Below are 17500 nucleotides of genomic sequence, written 5' to 3' on the forward strand. Positions count from 1 at the left end.
TGGGCTGAAGGGGGTTAGAGTGCACACATACACACACACAGACACACACACACACACACACACACACACACACACACACACACACACACACACACACACACACACACACACAGAGATACACATACACACATACACACACAGACACACATACACAGACACACATACACACACACGCACACACACACAGATACACATACACGCACGCACACAGACACAAATACACACACACACGCACACACACAGACACACATACACACACACACGCACACACAGACACGCACGCACACACACACAGACACGCACGCACACACACACACACACACACACACACATATACACACACATACACGCACGCACACACACACACACACAGACACACGCACACACACAGACACACATACACACACACGCGCACACACACAGACACACATACACACACACACGCACGCACGCACACACAGACACACACACGCACACACACGCACACACACACAGACACACACTCGCTCTCTCTGTGTCTCAATTCAATTCAATTCAAGGGCTTTATTGGCATGGCCAAAGCAAGTGAGGTAGATAATATATAAAGTGAATATATAAAGTGAAATAAACAATAAAAATGAACAGTAAACATTACACATACAGAAGTTTCAAAACAATAAAGACATTACAAATGTCATATTATATATATATATACACAGTGTTTTAACAATGTACAAATGGTTAAAGGACACAAGATCAAATAAATAAGCATAAATATGGGTTGTATTTACAATGGTGTGTGTTCTTCACTGGTTGCCCTTTTCTCGTGGCAACAGGTCACAGATCTTGCTGCTGTGATGTCACACTGTGGAATTTCACCCAGTAGATATGGAGTTTTCCCTCTGGCAGTAAAAGGGTATTGGTCTCAGCTATAAGGGTCACAGATATAAAGGTCACAGATAAACAGGAAGAGGTTGAAAGTCCTCAGGAAGAACATGGGGAGGGGGGGGGGGGGGGGGCGGTGTAGAGACCCTCTGGAATCCCTCCGTTCTGAAGTAAACAAACAGAAACAGCCCTTTGGTCTTTTTTCGTCTCTTGCTGGTATTTTAATCAGGCAGGAACACAACCAGTCAACGGAATGGCATAATGATGGGGTCCCTTCCCACCACCTGGCAAGCATATCCCAAATGGAAGCCTATTCCCTGTATAGTGCGCTACACTTTTTTGACCGGAGCCCTATGGTTCATTTATATATGTAGTTCAATTATATGGACCGTGGTCAAAATTAGTGCACTATGTACAGAATAGGGTGCCATTTGGGATTCGCCTAGCTGTTACAGAGGCAGCGCTAGGCTTATCTGTTCTCTTGTTGTGTCCAAATGTGCTGGACTTATTAAAGCAATGAATCCTAGGGTCCTAGCTTGGGTGGCTGGTATCAATGGATAAGGGTGTATTTTAAAACCCTACCCGTCGTCGATAGGCCAAATACCCAGTATAGTACTGAAGTCACGCCTAACGATCAATATTAAGATATTGATCTGAGTCAATCAGACAACTGGATGGAAATACATTAGTTGATCAGATGGTGGTGAATATGAACAAGATGAGACAGGATTTCAAAGGCAATATGCTGTGTTATTAAAGTAGATACTATAGCGTCCCTGATGTACGGAGAAAGACCACTTCAATTAAATGTAGAGTCCAGGAAATGAGTTTCTAGACATGTAGACTGGTTGGATGTTTAGAAACAAAACCAACATGTGTGCAACTATGGGGCAAAATAGACAGGGTTTGGCTTAGATTGTTTTATTTTTTCATTTTATTTTACCTTTATTGTTGGTTGTTCCGAACAGAATGTGCCTGGGGTTGTTCCGAACAGAATGTGCCTGGGGTTGTTCCGAACAGAATGTGCCTGGGGTTGTTCCGAACAGAATGTGCCTGGGGTTGTTCCGAACAGAATGTGCCTGGAGTTGTTCCAAACAGAATGTGCCTGGGGTTGTTCCGAACAGAATGTGCCTGGGGTTGTTCCGAACAGAATGTGCCTGGGGTTGTTCCGAACAGAATGTGCCTGGGGTTGTTCCGAACAGAATGTGCCTGGGGTTGTTCCGAACAGAATGTGCCTGGGGTTGTTCCGAACAGAATGTGCCTGGGGTTGTTCCGAACAGAATGTGCCTGGGGTTGTTCCGAACAGAATGTGCCTGGGGTTGTTCCGAACAGAATGTGCCTGGGGTTGTTCCGAACAGAATGTGCCTGGGGTTGTTCCGAACAGAATGTGCCTGGGGTTGTTCCGAACAGAATGTGCCTGGGGTTGTTCCGAACAGAATGTGCCTGGGGTTGTTCCGAACAGAATGTGCCTGGGGTTGTTCCGAACAGAATGTGCCTGGGGTTGTTCCGAACAGAATGTGCCTGGGGTTGTTCCGAACAGAATGTGCCTGGGGTTGTTCCGAACAGAATGTGCCTGGGGTTGTTCCGAACAGAATGTGCCTGGGGTTGTTCTGAACAGAATGTGCCTGGGGTTTTTTATTTTACCTTTATTTAACTAGGCAAGTCAGTTAAGAACACATTCTTATTTTCAATGACGGCCTAGGAACAGTGGGTTAACTGCCTGTTCAGGGGCAGAACGACAGATTTGTACCTTGTCAGCTCGGGGGTTTGAACTCGCAACCTTCCGGTTACTAGTCCAACGCTCTAACCACTAGGCTACGCTTGACAACATGTAAAACTTAAGATGTAAATCTTTTGTCTCCTATGTTTATTGAAAAACATACATACATTTGCACAATTAGCAGTTGTTGTCTCTAAAACACAGAAAGTATTCATACCCCTTGACTTATTTCACATGTTACAGCCTGAATTCAAAATGACATTAAATAGATTATTTTTTTCATCCATCTACACACAATACCCAATAACGACAAAATGAAAACATGTTTTCATTTTTTTTTGCAAATATATTGGAAAATGTAGTACAGAAAATATCTATTTACATAAGTATTAACACCCCTGAGTCAATGAATTTGGCACCTGTGAACCAGTGATTACAGCTGTGAGTCTTTCTGGGTAAGTCTCTAAGATCTTTGCACACCTGGATTGTACAATATTTGCACATTATCATTAAAAAAATTCTTCAAGCTCTGTCAAGTTGGTTGCTGATCATTGCTCGACAACCATTTTCAAGTCTTGCCATAGATTTTCATAGATTTTGGCTTTGTGTTTTAGGTTATTGACCTGCTGAAAGGTGAGTTTGTCTTCCAGCCTCTGTTGGAAAGCAGACTAAACCAGGTTTTCCTCTAGGATTTTGGCTGTGCTTAGCTCTATTCCATTTCGTTTTGTCAAAACAAACTCCCTAGTCCTTGCCGATGACAAGCATACCTATAACATGATGCAGCCACCACTATGCTTGAAAATATGAAGAGTGTTACTCAGTGATGTCTTGGGTTGGATTTGACCCAAACATAACGCTTTGTATTCAGGACACATATTTAGCAGTTTTACTTTGGTGCCTTATCGCAAAGGATTCCTTATTTTCACTCTGTCATTCAGGTTAGTATTGTGGAGTAACTACAATGTTGATCCATCCTCAGTTCTATCACAGCCATTAAACTCTGTGACTGTTTTAAGTCACCATTGACCTCATGGTGAAATCTCTGAGTGGTTTCCTTCCTCTCCGGCAACTGAGTTAGGAAGGACACCTGTAACTTTGTAGTGACTGGGTGTATAGATACACCATCCAGAGTGAATAATAATTAATAACTTCACTATGCTCAAAGGGATATTCAGTGTCTGCTTTTACATTTTTACACATCTACCAATAGGTGCCCTTCTTTGCGAGGCATTGGCACGCACGCACACACAGACACACACACGCACACACACGCACACACACACAGACACACACTCGCTCTCTCTGTGTCTCAATTCAATTCAATTCAAGGGCTTTATTGGCATGGCCAAAGCAAGTGAGGTAGATAATATATAAAGTGAATATATAAAGTGAAATAAACAATAAAAATGAACAGTAAACATTACACATACAGAAGTTTCAAAACAATAAAGACATTACAAATGTCATATTATATATATATATACACAGTGTTTTAACAATGTACAAATGGTTAAAGGACACAAGATCAAATAAATAAGCATCCTTATTTTCACTCTGTCATTCAGGTTAGTATTGTGGAGTAACTACAATGTTGATCCATCCTCAGTTCTATCACAGCCATTAAACTCTGTGACTGTTTTAAGTCACCATTGACCTCATGGTGAAATCTCTGAGTGGTTTCCTTCCTCTCCGGCAACTGAGTTAGGAAGGACACCTGTAACTTTGTAGTGACTGGGTGTATAGATACACCATCCAGAGTGAATAATAATTAATAACTTCACTATGCTCAAAGGGATATTCAGTGTCTGCTTTTACATTTTTACACATCTACCAATAGGTGCCCTTCTTTGCGAGGCATTGGAGATCATCCCTGTCTTTGAGATTGAATCTGTGTTTGAAATTCACTGCTCGACTGGGGGACCTTACAGATAATTGTATATGTGGGGTACAGAGAGGAGGTAGCCATTCAAAAATCATGTTAAACACTATTATTGCACATGGAGTAAGTCCATACAACTTATTATGTGACTTGTGTGAGGGAATTGTTTATGTTTATGCATTTCTAATAACACTGTAGTCTGGTTGTGCATTTCTATAAACCAATAATTTCTGTGTTCATGCAAGTGACTGATTAAATAAATCCTCACTATCAGTATCTGTAATTTGGCAGTATGCCCAGAACCTTGTTTAGAGAAAGGGATATCTTAGATTCATGGTCCCAGTTTAGAGAGAAGAAACCTTGTGAGGTGTTGGTCTGTTACATGCATGACCCGGTATTGGTCGTCACATGAATGAAGCAAACATTAATTATGAATGATGAATAAGCTAAATCATGAAAAAATAACTTGTCAGTATATAAGAGATCTAACGGGACTGCCCCGGGAGAGCTCCTGATCGACATGTGTACTTGGTGCATTAAGTTTGTTGGAACCTCTCCAGCACGTTGACAATAAACAATGATTCATTTAAGATTGACTTTGAGTTTCCCATATGTAGAATTTACACGACAACTATTAAGCAAATGTTTACTCCTGAACTTATTTAGGCTTGCCATAACAAAGGGGTTGAATACCTATTGACTCATGACATTTCAGCTTTTCATTATTAATAATTAATTTCTCAAATGAAAAATCCACTTTGACATTATGTCTTATTGTGTGTGTGTCACGTTCTGACCTTAGTTCTTTTGTTATGTCTTTGTTTTAGTTGGTCAGGGCGTAAGTAGGGTGGGCAGTCTATGTTATTTTTTCTATGATTTGGTATTTCTATGTTTGGCCTGGTATGGTTCTCAATCAGAGGCAGCTGTCAATCGTTTTCAGCCTGTTTTCACCCTTGATTAGTGGGTGATTATTTTCTGTGTCTGTGTGTTCCACACGGAACTGTTTCAGGTTTTGTTATTTCTCGTTGTTATTTTGTATTTTTCTGTGTTCTACTAAAATAATCATGAACGCGTACCACGCTGCACATTGGTCCTCCGATCCTTCCTACTACTCCTCGTCAGAGGAGGAAGAAGACCGTTACAGTGTGGGCCAGTGACACAAAATCTCAATTTAACAAATGTTTAATTCAGGCTGTAACACAACAAAATGTGAGAAAAGTCATGGGGGTTATGAATCCCTTCTGAATGCACTGTACATCGTTACTAGCGAAGTTTAGCCATATTACCATAGACGTGACATCAGTCCTGGTATCAATAACAAGATAATACTAGCTGAAATGAACCCCCTACAATTCCCCATATGGCAGTTTCATGTTGATAGCTATCTGGTTTTCCAGAATCACAACCTTACACGTTTTCGTGACGTTGTCAGCTAACCCAACTATACTGCATGGGTTTCCACAGGGGTTCAAACTAGCAGAATCATGCTATCTGGATTGTAAACCTCTCACAATGATGTAATCTGGATGACATGCTGTTTGGGAGAAAGGGGCTCTGGTTGGTCAAAGAGGAGGTAGGCCTTCAAGGCCAGTCAGAGTCCAGACTGTGAGGAGTTATACTGTAGGACCTGATACAGCAGAGAGACATGAAAAGTGCTTTCATAGTAAGAACTAAGGACCACTTGTGACTTAACCTTGTATCATAAACATATCCTGAGTTCATCACTGATCTACATTCACTTGACTTTCCATCGCCTTTCAAAACATAATCTTCCCAACACAATAATTAATTCCTTCATTATTCATGGAGTCCAATCGGCAGTAATACGATGGCCCAAATCAAATCAAACATTTAACGGCCATTCCCATGGTTTCAAATCAAACATTTAACAGCCATTCCCATGGTTTCAAATCAAACATTTAACAGCCATTCCCATGGTTACACATCAAACATTTAACAGCCATTCCCATGGTTTCAAATCAAACATTTAACAGCCATTCCCATGGTTTCAAATCAAACATTTAACAGCCATTCCCATGGTTTCAAATCAAACATTTAACAGCTATTCCCATGGTTACACATCAAACATTTAACAGCCATTCCCATGGTTTCAAATCAAACATTTAACAGCCATTCCCATGGTTACACATCAAACATTTAACAGCCATTCCCATGGTTTCAAATCAAACAATTAACAACCATTCCCATGGTTACACATCAAACATTTAACAGCCATTCCCATAGTTACACATCAAACATTTAACAGCCATTCCCATGGTTACACATCAAACATTTAACAGCCATTCCCACGGTTTCAAATCAAACATTTAACAGCCATTCCCACGGTTGCAAATCAAATATTTAACAGCCATTCCCATGGTTTCATATCAAACATTAAACAGCCATTCCAATGGTTTCAAATCAAACATTTAACGGCCATTCCCATGGTTTCAAATCAAACATTTAACGGCCATTCCCATGGTTTCAAATCAAACATTTAACAGCCATTCCCATGGTTTCAAATCAAATATTTAACAGCCATTCCCATGGTTTCATATCAAACATTTAACAGCCATTCCCATGGTTTCAAATCAAACATTTAACAGCCATTCCCATGGTTTCAAATCAAACATTTAACAGCCATTCCCATGGTTTCATATCAAACATTTAACAGCCATTCCCATGGTTACACATCAAACATTTAACAGCCATTCCCATGGTTTCATATCAAACATTTAACAGCCATTCCCATGGTTTCAAATCAAACATTTAACAGCCATTCCCATGGTTTCAAATCAAACATTTAACAGCCATTCCCATGGTTTCATATCAAACATTTAACAGCCATTCCCATGGTTACACATCAAACATTTAACAGCCATTCCCATGGTTACACATCAAACATTTAACAGCCATTCCCATGGTTACACATCAAACATTTAACAGCCATTCCCATGGTTTCAAATCAAACATTTAACAGCCATTCCCATGGTTACACATCAAACATTTAACAGCCATTCCCATGGTTTCAAATCAAACATTTAACAACCATTCCCATGGTTACACATCAAACATTTAACAGCCATTCCCATAGTTACACATCAAACATTTAACAGCCATTCCCATGGTTACACATCAAACATTTAACAGCCATTCCCATGGTTTCAAATCAAACATTTAACAGCCATTCCCATGGTTTCAAATCAAACATTTAACGGCCATTCCCATGGTTTCAAATCAAACATTTAACGGCCATTCCCATGGTTTCAAATCAAACATTTAACAGCCATTCCCATGGTTTCATATCAAACATTTAACAGCCAGTCCCATGGTTTCAAATCAAACATTTAACGGCCATTCCCATGGTTTCAAATCAAACATTTAACGGCCATTCCCATGGTTTCAAATCAAACATTTAACAGCCAGTCCCATGGTTTCAAATCAAACATTTAACGGCCATTCCCATGGTTTCAAATCAAACATTTAACAGCCATTCCCATGGTTTCATATCAAACATTTAACAGCCATTCCCATGGTTACACATCAAACATTTAACAGCCATTCCCATGGTTACACATCAAACATTTAACAGCCATTCCCATGGTTACACATCAAACATTTAACAGCCATTCCCATGGTTACACATCAAACATTTAACAGCCATTCCCACGGTTTCAAATCAAACATTTAACAGCCATTCCCATGGTTTCAAATCAAACATTTAACGGCCATTCCCATGGTTTCAAATCAAACATTTAACGGCCATTCCCATGGTTTCAAATCAAACATTTAACAGCCATTCCCATGGTTTCAAATCAAATATTTAACAGCCATTCCCATGGTTTCATATCAAACATTTAACAGCCAGTCCCATGGTTTCAAATCAAACATTTAACGGCCATTCCCATGGTTTCAAATCAAACATTTAACAGCCATTCCCATGGTTTCATATCAAACATTTAACAGCCATTCCCATGGTTACACATCAAACATTTAACAGCCATTCCCATGGTTACACATCAAACATTTAACAGCCATTCCCATGGTTACACATCAAACATTTAACAGCCATTCCCATGGTTTCAAATCAAACACTTAACAGCCATTCTCATGGTTACACATCAAACATTTAATAGCCATTCCCATGGTTTCAAATCAAACATTTAACAGCCATTCCCATGGTTTCAAATCAAACATTTAACGGCCATTCCCATGGTTTCAAATCAAACATTTAACGGCCATTCCCATGGTTTCAAATCAAACATTTAACAGCCATTCCCATGGTTTCAAATCAAATATTTAACAGCCATTCCCATGGTTTCATATCAAACATTTAACAGCCAGTCCCATGGTTTCAAATCAAACATTTAACAGCTATTCCCATGGTTACACATCAAACATTTAACAGCCATTCCCATGGTTTCAAATCAAACATTTAACAGCCATTCCCATGGTTACACATCAAACATTTAACAGCCATTCCCATGGTTTCAAATCAAACAATTAACAACCATTCCCATGGTTACACATCAAACTTTTAACAGCCATTCCCATAGTTACACATCAAACATTTAACAGCCATTCCCATGGTTACACATCAAACATTTAACAGCCATTCCCACGGTTTCAAATCAAACATTTAACAGCCATTCCCACGGTTGCAAATCAAATATTTAACAGCCATTCCCATGGTTTCATATCAAACATTTAACAGCCATTCCAATGGTTTCAAATCAAACATTTAACGGCCATTCCCATGGTTTCAAATCAAACATTTAACGGCCATTCCCATGGTTTCAAATCAAACATTTAACAGCCATTCCCATGGTTTCAAATCAAATATTTAACAGCCATTCCCATGGTTTCATATCAAACATTTAACAGCCATTCCCATGGTTTCAAATCAAACATTTAACAGCCATTCCCATGGTTTCAAATCAAACATTTAACAGCCATTCCCATGGTTTCATATCAAACATTTAACAGCCATTCCCATGGTTACACATCAAACATTTAACAGCCATTCCCATGGTTACACATCAAACATTTAACAGCCATTCCCATGGTTACACATCAAACATTTAACAGCCATTCCCATGGTTTCAAATCAAACATTTAACAGCCATTCCCATGGTTACACATCAAACATTTAACAGCCATTCCCATGGTTTCAAATCAAACATTTAACAACCATTCCCATGGTTACACATCAAACATTTAACAGCCATTCCCATAGTTACACATCAAACATTTAACAGCCATTCCCATGGTTACACATCAAACATTTAACAGCCATTCCCATGGTTTCAAATCAAACATTTAACAGCCATTCCCATGGTTTCATATCAAACATTTAACAGCCAGTCCCATGGTTTCAAATCAAACATTTAACGGCCATTCCCATGGTTTCAAATCAAACATTTAACGGCCATTCCCATGGTTTCAAATCAAACATTTAACAGCCAGTCCCATGGTTTCAAATCAAACATTTAACGGCCATTCCCATGGTTTCAAATCAAACATTTAACAGCCATTCCCATGGTTTCATATCAAACATTTAACAGCCATTCCCATGGTTACACATCAAACATTTAACAGCCATTCCCATGGTTACACATCAAACATTTAACAGCCATTCCCATGGTTACACATCAAACATTTAACAGCCATTCCCATGGTTACACATCAAACATTTAACAGCCATTCCCACGGTTTCAAATCAAACATTTAACAGCCATTCCCATGGTTTCAAATCAAACATTTAACGGCCATTCCCATGGTTTCAAATCAAACATTTAACGGCCATTCCCATGGTTTCAAATCAAACATTTAACAGCCATTCCCATGGTTTCAAATCAAATATTTAACAGCCATTCCCATGGTTTCATATCAAACATTTAACAGCCAGTCCCATGGTTTCAAATCAAACATTTAACGGCCATTCCCATGGTTTCAAATCAAACATTTAACAGCCATTCCCATGGTTTCATATCAAACATTTAACAGCCATTCCCATGGTTACACATCAAACATTTAACAGCCATTCCCATGGTTACACATCAAACATTTAACAGCCATTCCCATGGTTACACATCAAACATTTAACAGCCATTCCCATGGTTTCAAATCAAACACATAACAGCCATTCTCATGGTTACACATCAAACATTTAATAGCCATTCCCATGGTTTCAAATCAAACATTTAACAGCCATTCCCATGGTTTCAAATCAAACATTTAACGGCCATTCCCATGGTTTCAAATCAAACATTTAACGGCCATTCCCATGGTTTCAAATCAAACATTTAACAGCCATTCCCATGGTTTCAAATCAAATATTTAACAGCCATTCCCATGGTTTCATATCAAACATTTAACAGCCAGTCCCATGGTTTCAAATCAAACATTTAACGGCCATTCCCATGGTTTCAAATCAAACATTTAACAGCCATTCCCATGGTTTCATATCAAACATTTAACAGCCATTCCCATGGTTACACATCAAACATTTAACAGCCATTCCCATGGTTACACATCAAACATTTAACAGCCATTCCCATGGTTTCAAATCAAACATTTAACAGCCATTCTCATGGTTACACATCAAACATTTAATAGCCATTCCCATGGTTTCAAATCAAACATTTAACAGCCATTCCCATGGTTACACATCAAACATTTAACAGCCATTCCCACGGTTTCATATCAAACATTTAACAGCCATTCCCATGGTTTCAAATCAAACATTTAACAGCCATTCCCATGGTTACACATCAAACATTTAACAGCCATTCCCATGGTTACACATCAAACATTTAACAGCCATTCCCATGGTTTCATATCAAACATTTAACAGCCATTCCCATGGTTACACATCAAACATTTAACAGCCATTCCCATGGTTACACATCAAACATTTAACAGCCATTCCCATGGTTTCAAATCAAACATTTAACAGCCATTCCCATGGTTACACATCAAACATTTAACAGCCATTCCCATGGTTTCAAATCAAACATTTAACAGTCATTCCCATGGTTACACATCAAACATTTAACAGCCATTCCCACGGTTTCATATCAAACATTTAACAGCCATTCCCATGGTTACACATCAAACATTTAACAGCCATTCCCATGGTTTCAAATCAAACATTTAACAGCCATTCCCACGGTTTCATATCAAACATTTAACAGCCATTCCCATGGTTTCAAATCAAACATTTAACAGCCATTCCCATGGTTACACATCAAACATTTAACAGCCATTCACATGGTTACACATCAAACATTTAACAGCCATTCCCATGGTTTCATATCAAACATTTAACAGCCATTCCTATGGTTACACATCAAACATTTAACAGCCATTCCCATGGTTACACATCAAACATTTAACAGCCATTCCCATGGTTTCAAATCAAACATTTAACAGTCATTCCCATGGTTACACATCAAACATTTAACAGCCATTCCCACGGTTTCATATCAAACATTTAACAGCCATTCCCATGGTTACACATCAAACATTTAACAGCCATTCCCATGGTTTCAAATCAAACATTTAACAGCCATTCCCACGGTTTCATATCAAACATTTAACAGCCATTCCCATGGTTTCAAATCAAACATTTAACAGCCATTCCCATGGTTACACATCAAACATTTAACAGCCATTCCCATGGTTACACATCAAACATTTAACAGCCATTCCCATGGTTTCATATCAAACATTTAACAGCCATTCCCATGGTTACACATCAAACATTTAACAGCCATTCCCATGGTTACACATCAAACATTTAACAGCCATTCCCATGGTTTCAAATCAAACATTTAACAGCCATTCCCATGGTTACACATCAAACATTTAACAGCCATTCCCATGGTTTCAAATCAAACATTTAACAGTCATTCCCATGGTTACACATCAAACATTTAACAGCCATTCCCACGGTTTCATATCAAACATTTAACAGCCATTCCCATGGTTACACATCAAACATTTAACAGCCATTCCCATGGTTTCAAATCAAACATTTAACAGCCATTCCCACGGTTTCATATCAAACATTTAACGGCCATTCCCATGGTTTCAAATCAAACATTTAACAGCCATTCCCATGGTTTCATATCAAACATTTAACAGCCATTCCCATGGTTACACATCAAACATTTAACAGCCATTCCCATGGTTTCATATCAAACATTTAACAGCCATTCCCATGGTTACACATCAAACATTTAACAGCCATTCCCATGGTTACACATCAAACATTTAACAGCCATTCCCATGGTTACACATCAAACATTTAACAGCCATTCCCATGGTTACACATCAAACATTTAACAGCCATTCCCATGGTTACACATCAAACATTTAACAGCCATTCCCATGGTTTCAAATCAAACATTTAACAGCCATTCCCATGGTTACACATCAAACATTTAACAGCCATTCCCATGGTTTCAAATCAAACATTTAACAGCCATTCCCATGGTTTCATATCAAACATTTAACAGCCATTCCCACGGTTTCAAATCAAACATTTAACAGCCATTCCCATGGTTTCAAATCAAACATTTAACAGCCATTCCCACGGTTTCAAATCAAACATTTAACAACCATTCCCATGGTTACACATCAAACATTTAACAGCCATTCCCATGGTTTCAAATCAAACATTTAACAGCCATTCCCATGGTTACACATCAAACATTTAACAGCCATTCCCATGGTTACACATCAAACATTTAACAGCCATTCCCATGGTTTCATATCAAACATTTAACAGCCATTCCCATGGTTACACATCAAACATTTAACAGCCATTCCCATGGTTACACATCAAACATTTAACAGCCATTCCCATGGTTTCAAATCAAACATTTAACAGCCATTCCCATGGTTACACATCAAACATTTAACAGCCATTCCCATGGTTTCAAATCAAACATTTAACAGTCATTCCCATGGTTACACATCAAACATTTAACAGCCATTCCCACGGTTTCATATCAAACATTTAACAGCCATTCCCATGGTTACACATCAAACATTTAACAGCCATTCCCATGGTTTCACATCAAACATTTAACAGCCATTCCCACGGTTTCATATCAAACATTTAACAGCCATTCCCATGGTTTCAAATCAAACATTTAACAGCCATTCCCATGGTTACACATCAAACATTTAACAGCCATTCCCATGGTTTCATATCAAACATTTAACAGCCATTCCTATGGTTACACATCAAACATTTAACAGCCATTCCCATGGTTACACATCAAACATTTAACAGCCATTCCCATGGTTTCAAATCAAACATTTAACAGCCATTCCCATGGTTACACATCAAACATTTAACAGCCATTCCCATGGTTTCAAATCAAACATTTAACAGCCATTCCCATGGTTACACATCAAACATTTAACAGCCATTCCCACGGTTTCATATCAAACATTTAACAGCCATTCCCATGGTTACACATCAAACATTTAACAGCCATTCCCATGGTTTCAAATCAAACATTTAACAGCCATTCCCACGGTTTCATATCAAACATTTAACAGCCATTCCCATGGTTTCAAATCAAACATTTAACAGCCATTCCCATGGTTACACATCAAACATTTAACAGCCATTCCCATGGTTACACATCAAACATTTAACAGCCATTCCCATGGTTTCATATCAAACATTTAACAGCCATTCCCATGGTTACACATCAAACATTTAACAGCCATTCCCATGGTTACACATCAAACATTTAACAGCCATTCCCATGGTTTCAAATCAAACATTTAACAGCCATTCCCATGGTTACACATCAAACATTTAACAGCCATTCCCATGGTTTCAAATCAAACATTTAACAGCCATTCCCACGGTTTCATATCAAACATTTAACAGCCATTCCCATGGTTACACATCAAACATTTAACAGCCATTCCCATGGTTTCAAATCAAACATTTAACAGCCATTCCCACGGTTTCATATCAAACATTTAACGGCCATTCCCATGGTTTCAAATCAAACATTTAACAGCCATTCCCATGGTTTCATATCAAACATTTAACAGCCATTCCCATGGTTACACATCAAACATTTAACAGCCATTCCCATGGTTTCATATCAAACATTTAACAGCCATTCCCATGGTTACACATCAAACATTTAACAGCCATTCCCATGGTTACACATCAAACATTTAACAGCCATTCCCATGGTTACACATCAAACATTTAACAGCCATTCCCATGGTTTCAAATCAAACATTTAACAGCCATTCCCATGGTTACACATCAAACATTTAACAGCCATTCCCATGGTTTCAAATCAAACATTTAACAGCCATTCCCATGGTTTCATATCAAACATTTAACAGCCATTCCCACGGTTTCAAATCAAACATTTAACAGCCATTCCCATGGTTTCAAATCAAACATTTAACAGCCATTCCCACGGTTTCAAATCAAACATTTAACAACCATTCCCATGGTTACACATCAAACATTTAACAGCCATTCCCATGGTTTCAAATCAAACATTTAACAGCCATTCCCATGGTTTCAAATCAAACATTTAACAGCCATTCCCATGGTTTCATATCAAACATTTAACAGCCATTCCCATGGTTACACATCAAACATTTAACAGCCATTCCCATGGTTTCATATCAAACATTTAACAGCCATTCCCATGGTTACACATCAAACATTTAACAGCCATTCCCATGGTTACACATCAAACATTTAACAGCCATTCCCATGGTTACACATCAAACATTTAACAGCCATTCCCATGGTTTCAAATCAAACATTTAACAGCCATTCCCATGGTTACACATCAAACATTTAACAGCCATTCCCATGGTTTCAAATCAAACATTTAACAACCATTCCCATGGTTACACATCAAACATTTAACAGCCATTCCCATGGTTTCAAATCAAACATTTAACAGCCATTCCCATGGTTTCAAATCAAACATTTAACAGCCATTCCCACGGTTTCAAATCAAACATTTAACAGCCATTCCCATGGTTTCAAATCAAACATTTAACAGCCATTCCCATGGTTACACATCAAATATTTAACAGCCATTCCCATGGTTTCAAATCAAACATTTAACAGCCATTCCCACGGTTTTCCAGACCAGAAGATAAAGGGATGTCAAAGACAGTGCAATTACACACACACAAACACACACAATTCCTCAGCCAGCCTACCTAGGGATGGAAGGTCTCATCACTAATTCAACATCCACTTAGTGGGTCCACACTCTGCAGTTAGAAAGTCAAAGGGAATGATTAGACCTCGACAATTAGCACAGAAACGGTATGTTTTTTTATGTCTTCCTCTCCATTGATTTCACAAGTGGAAGTACTTTTGTAACGGCGTTTTACTAAAGTAATGAACAAGATCCAAGCAATCAGAGGGTTGTATGATAATGTTCCTCCATTTGAAGAGAACGAGGTACCGTATAGCTTTTAACAAATTAAACATCGTTATAAAGAGAAAACAATAAAACTGGTATTAATATTCATGACATCCTGTTGATCGTCAATGTCTCTAGGCTCTCAATGATTCCACCCTGATAACATTTCATTATCTGAGCTTCTTAATATGTCTGACTGTGTCCGCAATGGAATGTATTTTAAATGGACACTATTTTCCAGTGTCCACATCAGTATACCACTTACACTACTCAGAATGCACACGCCGGGAACAAGCTAGTGTGGTTGTCAGAACTAAGACAGTGTGTCCAAAGGTTTGAACTTGGAAGTAAATGGACTTACTAATGGGATGTTATTATTCCCTGAATCTTCAGACAGACAGGGACAGGCAAATCGCTTCTCAGAAAACGACCATCCATTCCTTTTAAGATGAATCATCTCAGCGGTAAAACGACAATCGGCCATTGAATCAATAACTAAGAGTTCACTGAGGGAATGGGGCTGGAGAAATGTAACCACTCTAAAATGAATAGACAAAGCTATGGATGCCAGGACTGACCGAGCATGGTATCAAATCCAATTGTATTAGTCACATGCGCCGAATACCACAGGTATTACAGTGAAATGACTACTTATGAGCCCCTAACCAACTATGCAGTTAAAAAAATAATACGGATAAGAATAAGAAATAAGGTAAGTAATAAAAGTAACCAGTATCAACATCAACATTATAGTTAAAAAACATCTTTTTTTAGGGTAAATAGTGTTTGTTTACATTGACATCGTTTACAAACATTAGAGTGAAACAAGTGTATATTTCGGGTTCTGTTGGGGGACGACAGTTGAACTGAGCTCATGAGGCATTTATAAATAATATTTTTTGAGAATAAATAGGTACAGTAGGGGGGAAAAGTATTTGATCCCCTCTCAATCAGAAAGATTTCTGGCTCCCAGGTGGCTTTTATACAGGTAACGAGCTGAGATTAGGAGCACAGTCTTAAAGGAAGTGCTCCTAATCTCAGTTTGTTACCTGTATAAAAGACACCTGTCCACAGAAGCAATCAATCAATCAGATTCCAAACTATCCACCATGGCCAAGACCAAAGAGCTCTCCAAGGATGCCAGGACAAGATTGTAGACCTACACAAGGCTGGAATGGGCTACAAGACCATCGCCAAGCAGCTTGGTGAGAAGGTGACAACAGTTGGTGCGATTATTCGCAAATGGAAGAAACACAAAAGAACTGTCAATCTCCCTCGGCCTGGGGCTCCATGCAAGATCTCACCTCGTGGAGTTTCAATGATCATGAGAACGGTGAGGAATCAGCCCAGAACTACACGGGAGGATCTTTTCAATGATCTTAAGGCAGCTGGGACCATAGTCACCAAGAAAACAATTGGTAACACACTACGCCGTGAAGGACTGAAATCCTGCAGCGCCCACATGGTCCCCCTGCTCAAGAAAGCACATATACATGCCCATCTGAAGTTTGCCAATGAACATCTGAATGATTCAGAGGACAACTGGGTGAAAGTGTTGTGGTCAGATGAGACCAAAATGGAGCTCTTTGGCAT

This window comes from Oncorhynchus kisutch, linkage group LG17 (assembly GCF_002021735.2).
Source record: "Oncorhynchus kisutch isolate 150728-3 linkage group LG17, Okis_V2, whole genome shotgun sequence".
NCBI lineage: Eukaryota > Metazoa > Chordata > Actinopteri > Salmoniformes > Salmonidae > Oncorhynchus > Oncorhynchus kisutch.